The following is a 13,846-nucleotide window of genomic DNA, read 5'->3' on the forward strand; positions in this document are numbered from 1 at the left end:
GCTCTTCAAAGCTCTGAAGTAAAGCTCCTTTGCAATTAGTAATTGTTTTTGCACAATTATAAAAAGGACTACATGTTTTCTTTCAGCTCTGATATCTCCATATTCTTCCAGTTCCTGTATTCCCACCCACAAAAGACCTTGAAATGTATCCTTTGGAGTGAAGCCACCCACCATGCAACATGCTTTTGGAAAATCATCGAATCAACTTAGTTTCTCCTTCAAACCTGACAAGCATTGGTTAGGAAAATGGATTCAGCAAATTTGCACCCTCATCGTTCTACTAACTTCCAGTCTGACACAGTGTGCAAAGTCCTTCCCAGTGTGCTGTTGTTTATACTGTCAGAGCCGAGGAATCTGGAAGCATTTGGTGGGTTCGCTCGCTGGGAACTATCAGACGATTTCTTTTTAAACTATTTTGATATCAGCTCTGTGGAGAGTTGACTTGCGCATGAGAAACGAGACCTTCTGGGCTCTAAGGCCTGGCTGCGCTGCAAGAATAAACACAACAACAGGATGAAACCACAGCCGGACTGGGACTTTCAAGAGAGGGAACGCGTCACACAGCTGTTACGTAGTTTCATCATCCATCACTGTGGGTGTTACGTACAGGACTGGTGGATCGGGATGGCACTGCGTTTGTGGTGATATCTTGGTTTCAATTATCCAAGCCATAAAGGTCCAATGGCAATCAGGATATTGGAAGGTCCTCTGGCCTACGGCAATTACGACTGCTTAACTTCGAACTCCGCCACACGCTCAGACACGTAACGGTCCTAAAACGAGCAAGTCTGTTCCTTGTGACCTATTACCCAAATGTGTTTATTCTGGGAGCCGCCATTGCCCTGGCCACGATCCCACTTTGGAGCTAATGGGTGAAATTCCCTGCATAAGTTTTTGTGAAATAATTGATCACATGTGAGTGTGCCGGTGCGTGTTTCCTCCATTTTGAAGGTGATATCATGCGGTCAGAGTTTTCCTGTGATACTGTGATTGCTTCCTTGGCCGTGGCCAGGGCATTGAGATGGCGGCATTACGCCACGGCACTGGATCGCTCTTATCAAAGTGTGCCGTTATCACTAGCGCAAACTGCCCTGGACTGTGGCCACATGGATTCAGCAAGTATGCAGTGTCTGCCATCAACATTACGTGGCAGGGAAATTTGACTACAATTAAGTTTGAAGGCCTGCAAGATGTTTTCAAGACAAAAATCAAGGGGGAAAATTTCGAGTAGGGACGTCCAGCTGTTGCTCTTGCGCACGTGTTGGCTCTTTCAAATGAACACAGTGTTGCTTTATACAAGTAAACTTTTCTCCGAGCCAAAGAAATCACAACTTGATAAATACTATGGAGACTTCAAAGGGTTTGCTTCAGAAGGAATCACTTCTTTGGTCGAAGCGGCAAGTCAAGTTCCTGGCTAAGTTTCTGGCTGTATTCACTCAGTACTCCGTCCAAACAGTTATTTGAATCGGATTTTTTCGTCCATCTTCATCTGTTCATCTTGTTTTGTATACATCTAGTAAAACCACGGAGTACTACAGCACAATCTTGACTCCTCTCCAACACTGAGTGAAGGACCTTCTGCATTAATCTAACTGCTTTATTTTTCGTATTTTGACAAATTTGTGTTTCCAGGAAGTGGCTGAGGTCAGCGCAGCATCTGTTGCTACTTATGTCCAAGATGCATGCGTTGCTTTGTGTTGGTTGCCAGGGAAACCATGTCTGCACAATCACCTCTGAATGGTCACATCTTCAAAGACCTCATGAGACCGTCAAGCCGGATGATTCTTTCTGACCAAACAGCAGTACTAAGGGTATGTTAATGTAACTGTCTGATTTCACTGCATATTTACTAATCAAGAGATCATTTGAAAATTGTATTCACCCTCATTCATTCAAAGAAAGAATGCTTTTTTTAATCTATACAATGAAAGCCATAGGGCTCCAGTGTTGTTTTGGACTCCATTGACTTTGAGTGTATAAAAAAATAAACCTTCTCAAACATTCTTCAAAGTATCTCCTTTTGTGCTCCACAGATGAAAGAAAGTCATTGTTTGGAACATGAGGGTGAATATTTTAAGGTCAACTTCCTTAGTTATCTTGTTTTACAAAAAATGGGTAAAAAGACATCATGATTGAAAAAAGAAAACATGACATACAATTATGAAATAGGAATTCCAAGACGAAAGAAAAAAAAAGTGCCTGTGGATGGCACAGTTAAAGTTTTACTGTTTTCTTGTGAGAAACTTCTGTGAGAAATGAATACAGGATGAATTGAATTTTTTATTCAATGTTAAGGGAAACATTGCTTTTTTACTAATATACAGTCAAGCTCAAAAGTTTACATACACCTTCCAGAATCTGGAAAATGTTAATAATTTTCACAAAAAAGAGGGATCATACAAAATGATAAATGTTTTTTTTTTTTTTTTAGTACTTTCCTGAATAAGATATTTTACATAAAATATGTTTACATATAGTTCACAAGACAAATAAAAGTTGAATTTATAAAAATGACCCTGTTCAAAAGTTTACATACCCTTGATTCTTAATACTTGTTTGTCCCTTGTTTGTCCTGAGCAGTTAAACTGCCCAACGTTCTTCAGAAAAATCATCCAGGTCCTGCAAAGTTTTCCAGCATCTTTTGCATATTTGAACCCTTTCCAGGGACTCGAAAATAACTATTAAAAAAGGTTCAAACATTCACTGATGCTACAGAAGGAAACACTATGCATTAAGAGCCGGGGGGTGAAAACTTGTAAGTATCTTCTGTTGCTTCCGAAGGGCAGTACTACTTTTTATATATATATATATATATATATATATATATATATATATATATATGTATTTAAACAAAATAAGAAAAATTTGGACACATATTTATCCTGTTCATAAGTTTTCACACTTTTGTGTGAAACAAAAGTTTCGTGGACTATGTAAACATCTTTTATGTAAAATATCTTATTAAGAACAGTACTAAATAAAACATAACATGCATTTTGTATGATCCCTCTTATTTTGTTCAAATAATTTACATTTTGCAGATTCTGCAAGGGGTATGTAAACTTTTGAGCATGACTATACATATACATCCCATTTAAAGGTTTTAAAAAATTTTTTTGTTATGCTGGTTGAAAGTCTCCTCATATATAGCAATCACTCTGTTAAGCGGTCTAAATGTAATTTTTTTACTTTTAGTAGCACTGTGGTGGCAGGTTTGCACAACATTTACATGTCCTGGTTGTATTAACCATTTCAACAACATCACAGACTGATCCCGTCTAAAAGAACGAGTTGTTTTATAGAGGCTCATTTTATGGCTCTATCGACAGGCTAATGAATTCAAGATCTGTGCTTGACAACACTGGCTCACTCAGCTGATGCCTCAGTTAGCTTATTAATTTACTTTTTGGCAGGATCCACAAACTGTGCTTTCGTCTTTCCACTCTTGAACTGAAATGTATGCACTTCCACACAGGAAACCCTTCTGGGCTCTGCCAGTACTTGTCACCAAGGGAACATCTCGAAAACCGATTTATCAGTTTTGGCAGATCGGTCTGTCTCAAGGATGTACATCTGTGGTTTCCTACTGGCACGGTCCATTCTGTATCCTGATGAAGGCTAATGAACTAATGAATCAATGTTACAGGCATTCCATTGATTAGTGCAGCGAACTGAAAGACGCTTTTGAATCTGATCTGGGTTCTTCTCTGGAAGGAGAACCCATATTCAGGAAGATGCTAACGCTAGGTTTGCGTTCTGGGGGCGGACATAGCAATGTGTTGTGCTAACAGGGCATTCTCCTTGTTGTGAGAGGACCACCCCTACACTAGTTTCCCCCAAAACTCAACCAGATGTGTAATGAGCTTCGCTACGCTAGTAGTAGTAATTATTTTCACCTGTCCTATGACAGTCTCCCGTGTAGATGCTAATATGTGCAGCCCCACCGCGGCCCTCTGTTGCTCCTCAGAGACCGCATGAACCTCGCAAACTTCGCTCTCATTTCCTTGTGTGTCATTGGCCCAGAGCTACGCCTCTTTTGAGAGACAAGCTGAGAAAAGTCGGTCACCAACGTGAGCTCAGTCCTGCCAACTGCCTACATCAGATTCTTTTTTCTGACTCTCTTTTTTTTTTTTTTTTGCAGTGCTATTTTCCATCTCCATTCGACAACATGAGGATTTGATTTACCCTTTCCTTCTAAGCCCCCATCTTGCTCATTTTTACCTTACAGCTGTTGTTTTGGATTAGCGAAATAGCTGCTGTCAAACAGGACAATCTTTCTCCAGCGCCACCCACTAAGCCACTGGAATTGACAGGCGAATGTCAAGACACGTCAAGGGTTCCTGCAGTGACCGTGGACACCAGTGTCCTATTCATTGCCAGGTAGCGGATCGAAGCTGGTGTGCTGTTCACACCTTCCTGTGGTTTGTTACACACTGTGAGGAATGTCGTAAATTCTGTGCTTTCTTCCTCACCTCTTGTACCTCCTGCGCACACCCTGTTTTCCTGTCCCATAGACTGAGGATAACAACTGAGTTTCGACAGCTTTAATTCCTTTGTCATTGACGTACAAGCCTACATGCTATTTTTGTGTGGTATTTAAAAAAAAGAAAAGATTTTTCCAAAAAGCATTCCAGTTACTGGGACAAAAACAATGAATTAACATCCATTTCAATTTGAAGTGTGACTAATGTCATCAAATTTACATGGTTGTAAAGTGCCTAATATAAAATGCCTCATTCATTCATTCAAATATAATAGCAATTTCCTCCAAGTCATACCTCCGTGCTTTCGTTATTACGACATTGTCACACAGATCAAAAACATAACAGAAATTTAGGAACCGTAAACCCAAATGTCTACATATGAATTCAAAATAATGAAAAATATCCATTTCTATCACAACTAAATATTTTGTTACATAAATGATGTACTACAAGAAAGCTGTATGATTGACTTTACATTTCACTACAAACTTGCTTTTTGCTTACTGAGCTCTAGATTATAGATATATAATATTATAGTGTCTATTAAAGAACAGTAATTCCACCATGTTTCAAAAATCGACACGCCCCTTCCAACATCACTCGCAACTCGTGCATCGTCAAGAATTCCAAGTTTCCTACTTGTAAATAAGACTTCATTGAGCCACTTGTAAATATGATATAACTCCACTTGAAGGGCAAATAATACCTAACAGGTTTCCTTAATACTCCCTTCATCTTCCATTGGTCAGAAAAACTGATGGCCCCATCCCAAACTCACGCCATTGGTTGGACCACTGTTGCTATGCTAATGCGCAAACAAATGGAGCAATGTTTTAAAAGTGAGTAATGAGCTGCTTCCCAGACCCAGTACCAAATTGAACCTTAAGCCCTTGTGATCTTCCTCTGAAGCCACACTTTCGTGACGTAATGCCGTTTTGACTGCCGGGTAGAAGTTTGGCTCGGCAAAAGTGCGCATCAAGGGCGCATATCGGCCGCAAAGGGACGCTCGCGAGCACCCTTCTGAAACCTAAAATGGCAAATGGGACACCCTGTGGTCTTGTGGATTTAACGAACACACGCAAGGCAGCAGCCATTGTAAGTCTACAAGACCTCAAGTGCACATGAACGAAGGCCGTCCCAATTCAAAGGCTTCTTTGAACGCAGCCTACAAATGTGTCCCTTGTTTCTGGGGCTGCGAATGATAGAACAAGTGGATCCTTCACAGTTATAGCCTATCCCAAGATTCACTATACGCCAGTGATGACTGGATTTTTTTGAGAGAGAAAATTCTGGATACCAACATACAAATGGCTTACTTATTGTTGTCTTTGGGATAGGAAAAAGGTATTTTAAAATGAAAAAATTCAACAATGTTTAATGATGTAATTAAACAACTTTAAACATAGTTTATTTTTTTCGCTATTACCGAAGTGAGATCATAACATTACAACCAGCAGCTTGATGGCAAAGTAATAGTTTTCATTAAACACGAAGTCTGTTTCACATGTGCAAAACTGCAAACAGTATGCACATTTACCACATTTTCAAACTAAAATAAACACGTGTGCAAAGATTGTAGCTTTAATCAATGAAATAGTGAGTGTAATGATGTTTCTGTTGACCAGCTTCTCTTTTTTTTAATCTGTTGCAGATTAACGTACAGTTGGAAGACGTCACAGATGAGTGGACATTGGAGCTAATTATTTTTAGGGTAGCTACTGCAGACATTACTGGTTGATGGTTGATATCCAGTATGTTTGCTTATTCTTCATGGTGACCCTAATACAACAGAGTGACATTGAACAAAGCATGATGAATGGCCCCTGCTGATGGCTTCCAGAGTTGAGCTGTGATTGGATCAAGAGTTTCGCCAGGTGTTAAAGGGATTCTTTGCCTAAAAGTGAAAACTCTGTCATCATTTACTCACTGTCATTTTGTTCCAAAAGGATAAGAATATATATATTTTTACGAATGTTTCAGCTGTTTTGTTCATGTTATGAAAGTCAATGGGACCCAAAGCTCCAAGGACATAAAGATAGTATGGAAATATATAACTCAACTCACAGTAAAAGTTATTTTCATGATTTTTTGTCACAACTTTATATCTTTTGTCAAATCAACTTAGATAATTAATGTGGTTCAGATAACATCATATTTTGAGTTTCTATTTATTAAACCAATCTCCCTCATTGTATTAACGTAAACTTTTAATTTCAATGAACTCAAAACTTTAAGGCGACCAGGTAACTTCCTTTTTTAAGTTAAACCAACAAAAATAAATTAGTGTATCGCTGTAGAAAAAAAAAAGTTGCTTCCTTAAATTAAGTACAATCAACTTGGATTTTTAAGTCATTTCAACTTAAATTACATTAAACTTAACTTATTTTGATGAGTTAAAGCAATGTAAAACATGTTATCATAACTTATTGATAATATCATTTTTTACAGTCTTTATTCACTCTCAAGTCAAATCAAAACATGCAACAAATGCACACAAAGACGATTCAAAAATTCAATGTCAATTATCGTTAAACCACTTTGGTTCTCACACATTGTGCATTTGAGGTTTGCATTGCCATATTTGATGTAGTCTGTGTAACCATGTGTTGAACAATTTATGGAGTTTGACACTTGGTCATTATGTTCTTTCATTGTATGGAAGTTTCCTTTAGTTTTACACTGAATTAAGAAAGTCAAACAGGTTTGGAATGCCATGAGGGCGAGTAAATGCTACTCTTTTTGTTATCATAGTTGCTGTTGCTCTTGCAAACATCTGCAGATCTTCCCTCCTGTCCTCTTTCTTCTGCTGCCCCTGTGGCCCCTGGATGGAGTGAAGACGTAGCCAGGCCTCACTTGCGCGCAGGTTTCCTTTAAGAGACAATGGGAGGGACGTTCCAGGGCTGAGGGGGCAGATTTATTGCAGAGGAAACAGAAACGGGTGTCAGAGAGAACAATAGGGGATTCACACAGCAGTGGTGTCCCTAGAACAGACACTTACTTTTAACCAGGACTCTTTCCCCTTAGCCAGGAACTCCCTTCCTCGAACAGCCAGTCAGAGAGAGCAGGAGGGACCCAGAGAAAAGAGAGATCAACATCTGACAGGGGGTCTGCCGCAGACCTGACAGCACACGCCTGTAGGTCATCACACACTGATATATGGGTTCAGCAGCCCCCCCGTGGAGACAGTGGGGTTCCTGTCTGTACTGGCCTGCTGCCCATTTCTTGATATTGAGATGCACCGCCCATCTCAGTTACTGCAATGTGTCTGATTGCACTCAAGAGCGCCCCTGCTGTCAGATATCAGAACTGACTGGCACACACAAAGACATATACATGTCCCCCAAAAAGTAAGCAATTGTCAAAAATGTATTCGTCACTGCATTAGATAATGAAGAATCAAACTTTTTTTCTTTTTTTTTTGTGGATAATCTTAATGCACTTTTTCAAGTCAAACATTTCACAAAAAGTTTAGGTTTAAATGATAAAACATCACTGTTCAAAATAAAAATTGTGTGGACAGCTCATGCAATGTGGTTACACTAATAGGACGCCTGTGATGTCCACTTAAACTCACTGCAACACAGCTGCTTAAAAGTAACAGCAAAAAGTGAAGCTCTAGCATTACTTGTTTGTAGATGGCACTTGGTTTGATAGTTACTGATACAAAATAAAAAGTGTGATATTATAAATTATGTGGTTCTTTTTTAATTTTGGTGTATTTAAAACTTAAAAAAAAAATTTTTCCATTAACGTTAATTAAATACATAAGTTAACATGAACTATTAATTAAAATATATATTTTTTTAAATAACATTTATTAATCTTAGTTAATGTTAATTTCAACATGCACAATTATTAAAATCCAAAGTTGTATCTGTTAACTATTTAAAGGGGTGGTTGATTATGATTCACTTTTCTAACTTTAGTTAGTGTGTAATGTTGCTGTTTGAGCATAAACAACATCTGCAAAGTTACAACGCTCAAAGTTCAAAGCAAAGGAAGATATTTGCTTTTAAAGAAACGGCTGGTAGGGACTACACGAGATTCCTCCCGGGTTAGTCACATCACCAAGCTTAAAATTTACATAACCTCGCCTCCAGGAACGCAGTTCATGTTGAGAAGAGGAAGAGTTGTTGTAGTCGAGCACATTTGTGAGTCTGCTCAAGCTGTCGCATCCGTCTTTTCACATGCAATATAGTACATAACACAAATGCAATAGCATGTCACTATAGGCATCTTACAACAGTTCCCACACGAGCGATTGTATAGATTATAATGACAGAATATGCTAATTGAAGATAGTTAACTCCACATCAGCAACATAAAATCATCAACTAACCATTCAGAAACATCCTGTTGCATTCTACATGTTGTCACTTCTTCTTGAGTCTCTCCATAATCGTCCGACTCCAGTTTAAACATAAAAGGCGGAACATTTTCTGACATTTTAGTGCTTGTCTGTGAGGTAATACACACAAGCTCTTGAAGCTCCGCCCTCTGTGCTGGGAGTAGCGGCTCATTTGCATTTAAAGGGACAAACACGAAACTACACGTTTTTACTGACCCTCAAAAAGGAACAAATTTAACATGCTGTAAAAAATTATCTGTGGGGTATTTTGAGCTAAAACTTAACATACACACTCTGGGGACAAAAGAGACTTATTTTACTTATTGTAAAAAGGGGCATTATACCACTCCTTTAATGGACAATAACAGCTGCATTTTTAAATATTGTTAATAAAGAATAATAAATACTGTAGCAAATGTATTGCTCACTGTTAGTTAATTTTAGTTGAAGGCACACTGAAGTGCTTTGAAACGCGCAGCATTATTCGATGTGTTGACGCAATCTCCACTAAACAGGAATACAGGGCGGGACATATTGAACAGCTCCTCCCCTTTAAAAAAAATGTGTTAATATCATTTAGTTTATATCACAGCTCGACCAGAGCCGTTGAGCTCGGTAAAGCCACAGTTTCTTTCTAATCTCTAACCGTTTCTCCTCCTAATCTCCCTTAAAATTCAGCATTCTGTGCAGAATTCAAATGTGTCCGATACGTTTTCTGGTCTGCGCGACTCGACTTCAAACCAGACTTCATTCGCCCCAATGAAAAGCATATTTACACTGCCTGAATCGTTCCCTATCCCCTATATAGTGCACTATGTGCCATTCTCTATAGAAAATAGTAATAGTGTGAACTAGTGAACGATTTCAGCCGCAGCTTCAGCATCTATTTATAACGAAGGGGGCGGGACACTATAGATTCCAGAGAGCATTTGATTGGACAGAAAATCTGATGAGAAGCTGAAGTGCAGAGTGATGTCATCAAAATCATTTATCCATATTGGCGGAAGTGAGACTGTAAGATGTGAATGCTTATGTCTTAGCTATATGCAAATTGTGCCATTGTTTTGGAGCACACTAACTTATATATAACATATTCATACTAAAAGCCAAAAAACTTTTGATTTCATGGGGACTTTAATGCAGTAACTATGGCATGGGATCATAATATTGTAAAGTGTACCATTATGCCATTCATGTAGAAAGATGCACAGCATTTAATCACATTTAAAGCAAAAAAATATTAAAAAAATGTCAGTGCTAAATTTGTATGTCTAAAAGTGAATATAGTTCTTCCTAATTGTAGCCTATTTCTATATAATTTTAACCATTAAATATAGCCTATATGTTTTTGGGGTGAGTTGAGGGGGTGCCAAAGGGCAAGAAGCGACACAAGTCCATCCTTCTCACAAGCTGCAGGAATTGCATAGACCGTAGCGCCTACTATAGCTTTCCATCTGACATTTTTCATATTCCCATTATGACGGAGAGGTAATTGTTGTTCTCCACGCGAGACAAGCGGCTTCTAACGAGCACGCGCCCGCCGAGGGAAAAAGGTGATATAAATGCATAAGATTATGTTGTTTCATTAAGTTCGTCTCCCTTCTCTTTCACAATGCGTTAACAGCCATTCAGAGCATAAAGCGGCGTAAATATAGTGTTTAGTGTTGTTGGCTGGTAATTGAAACTTTTTTTATTCGGCTTTTGTGTCTGCGGCGGTGATTGGCAGACTCGAGTGCGCGCGGATGAAACGGCTGCAGTGTTAATGAATAGCGCGCTGATTGCAGGATCCCGAGCTGTAAATTAGCAGTGCCGCCACGCTGACGTGCAATTACCGGCCCCCCTTCATGCATATTCATCACCCTCTTTTGCATATTGATCAACAACTTCAGCTCTCCCCACCAACAGCTAGAAAGGACTTGAAGAATTCTTTGGTCGGAAGTCGAAGGTATTTCTCCTGGGGTTCATAATTGGTGGTAACAAGACTTTTGCATCCCACAAAGCCTGTTTCATGCGACATTTAAGTTCCAGCTCTTTTCCATACGCTTCTAATGAGCACATTACAGGTCACTGTGAAGAAATATTTCGGAAGCGCACCACAATTATTTCAGTCCAAATATGCTCGCACAATAACCTGGCATTTGTATTACGAGTTTAAATATAAAACATTTATAACCCAAATGATGCTCTTATCACAATTAGCCTGCATTCAGTTACAATTAGGCCTAGCCTACATAATTTTGGCAGCAGTTAATTATTTTATTTACTAAATAAAGTTGACAACAGCAAATGTGGTTTATAGTTGACGCATAATACAATTAAAAAGCAACTATGGGTGCACATTTATCTTCAGAACTGTATCTTACCAACTAATGCGTTTTAAAAATGGCGCGCAAAAAGAAATCATTTGGATGTATTTTACATATACCATAATGCTATTTTTGACTTTGCTACTCTAGGCTTTGCATTAATAAGTAGAAATGTTGTTTTCTCATTTAAACTATGAATAGGCATAATCATTTCCTCTGCAGGCCGATTTAAAATTGATTAAAACCAAGAAAAAATGGTTAATCTCTATATGATTGTGTTATCACACACCACTTAGGCCTAGTCACTGAAAGTCATACATTCAATCTGAAAATGGGAAAGAATAGATCGAGGAAACATTTAGTAATAGTGGGAAAATAGAAATTCTGCCAAGAGCCGTATTGTGCAATCTAGAAGAGTCAGAATCAGTGGCCTTCTGTAGGTTGGGAACAGGCTTTAAAACAATGTGGTTGGTTATAATTACAGTTATCATAATGGGATTTTTTTTTTTTTTTTCTGCATTCATACATTCATCATCACACCCAGTGTTTCCTGCATCGACGAATCTCCATGCACACAGCAAAAGAAATCCCATTTTACCCGAATTGTGAGCTTAAGTAGTCAGTCCGATTCACTCAAGTATATGAATCGTTCAAAAAGAATCGCATACTCGCGGCTTACCTGTCAGGTTGAATCAGTCTGACAAATCCTTCACTGAATGACTCACTCGATTAGAGCGGTTCCTGAAACAACATCTGGGTCAAAGTCCAAGTGCATTATTTCCTTTTAAAATAATTTGATAAATTCATGACAAATATCAATCTATTCTATAAAATCTATTTAGTTTGAATTCATTTTTAGTACATTTAAATAACCTACATATTATTTTATGTTTTATTATCTTAAACCTCCAAAATGTCAGGTGGTGCAACAGTCCGAACAAATGAACGGATTAAGAAAACTATTTAAAATGGTGTTTTAATAATATAAATTAGATTTGAAACTTTTAATATAAACAAATTTTATAAATATCAGTAGCCTATACTGTAAAAAAAAGTTGCTGCCTTAAATTTTTAAGTACAATCAACTTGGATGTTTAAGTCATTCCAACTTAAATTACATTAAACAGACTTAAGAGTTGAATCTTATATAACTTATAAAAATTTAAAGCAATGTAAAAATATATGTTGTCAACTTTTTTTAAATTTTATTTTTAAAAACTGTAGAGATAATTTGAAAACCTTTTGTCCAGCAATTTGTATATTCTCAAATGTCAGATTGGCACAAATGCAAACACTGCTCTTTTATTATGAATTTAATAACAGTAAAGAGGATAATGCATCATCCAGAGGAGCCCAACTGATCCTTGTGGCAGAGTGAAAAGGTTTGTATATCTCTCTCAAATACTGGTAAAAGCTGCTGATTTCATGTAAGTATATGGTACACTTTCCATGTCAGGTGGTACAACTATATACAACTATTTGGTTGTACCGCCTGACATAAAAACAGTAATACAAATGATTTAAACACTTTGAAATGTTATTTAACAACTGAAACTTGTTTAAGCACATTGTTCATGACTCAAAGATATGCATTACATCAGTTTTAAGCTTTATTTGTCAATCACCCATCTACATTTTCTTGTAAAACTAATATTTAAAAAACATTACAGTCTAATTTTGTATTGATATCACACATCTATTTAAAAGTGTATTTAATGAAAATAAAAGCACTTCTTCTATGTTTCCACAGTAATATATTAGCATTTAAAAAAATATTTGTTCTGAAGTATAACAGAAACATTGTTCACTGTGTCATGTTAAAGAGTGATTTTTAATGTTATATTGCCAATTTCTGTAAAAAATATTTCTGCAATTAGTTATAACAACTTATAATTTGTTGAGATAACTTCAATATCCACCTTAACTAAACTTAATATTTTAATTCAAGCACAAACACATACTTTTTTTAAGTTGAAACAACATATTATTTCTTATTCTGTTGTTAAATTTTAAGTTGTGATAAATAATCGCAAAAATCATTTTTATACAGTGTTCTAAAGGCAGCGTGAATATAGGTGTCATTTTTCACAAATATTTGGAAATGAAAGAAATAACCAGCTCTAAATATAATGCTATTGTCATTTGCTCATTAAATTCTTATCTGAAACAACAAACATGCCATCTGCAAAACTAAGCATGAGCCTTTGGAAGCTTACAAGAATAACTTGGCCAGGCCGTATCACACTAAAAATCCTACGATTAACCATAGCCTCATATTTTAAGCAACTCAAATTTTTCTCCTTTTGACTTTAGGCCATTTTTGAAGGCATACTTCTCCTTGATTATCTCTCTCAGTCTTTTAACAATTTCCCAAAGCTTTTCACTATCGCCTGTGCGGTTTTTTTTTTAATACCCAGGGTTCACATCGCTCGAAGGATGGAAAATGATATTAAAAGCAGTGGTTTTAAAAGCCGCTGTAAGCTGGCCAGCGGTTAAAGTGTTCACACACTCTCTAGATAGCGATCTCTCCCTCAGACATGTCCATTCACATTTCGACTGCCTCTGTTGGGCCTTTTGAAGCACAAAAGCAACCTGTGCTTTGGGAGAGGAAACACAAACTTGCATGAAAAGAAGAAGAAAAAAAAAAGTAATGAGCGAAAGGCAAATGCAGGTGCTGACCCCCAGTGTAATACACATCTGTTCGTATC

Source organism: Rutilus rutilus (assembly GCF_951802725.1).
Source record: "Rutilus rutilus genome assembly, chromosome: 25".
NCBI classification, from domain to species: domain Eukaryota; kingdom Metazoa; phylum Chordata; class Actinopteri; order Cypriniformes; family Leuciscidae; genus Rutilus; species Rutilus rutilus.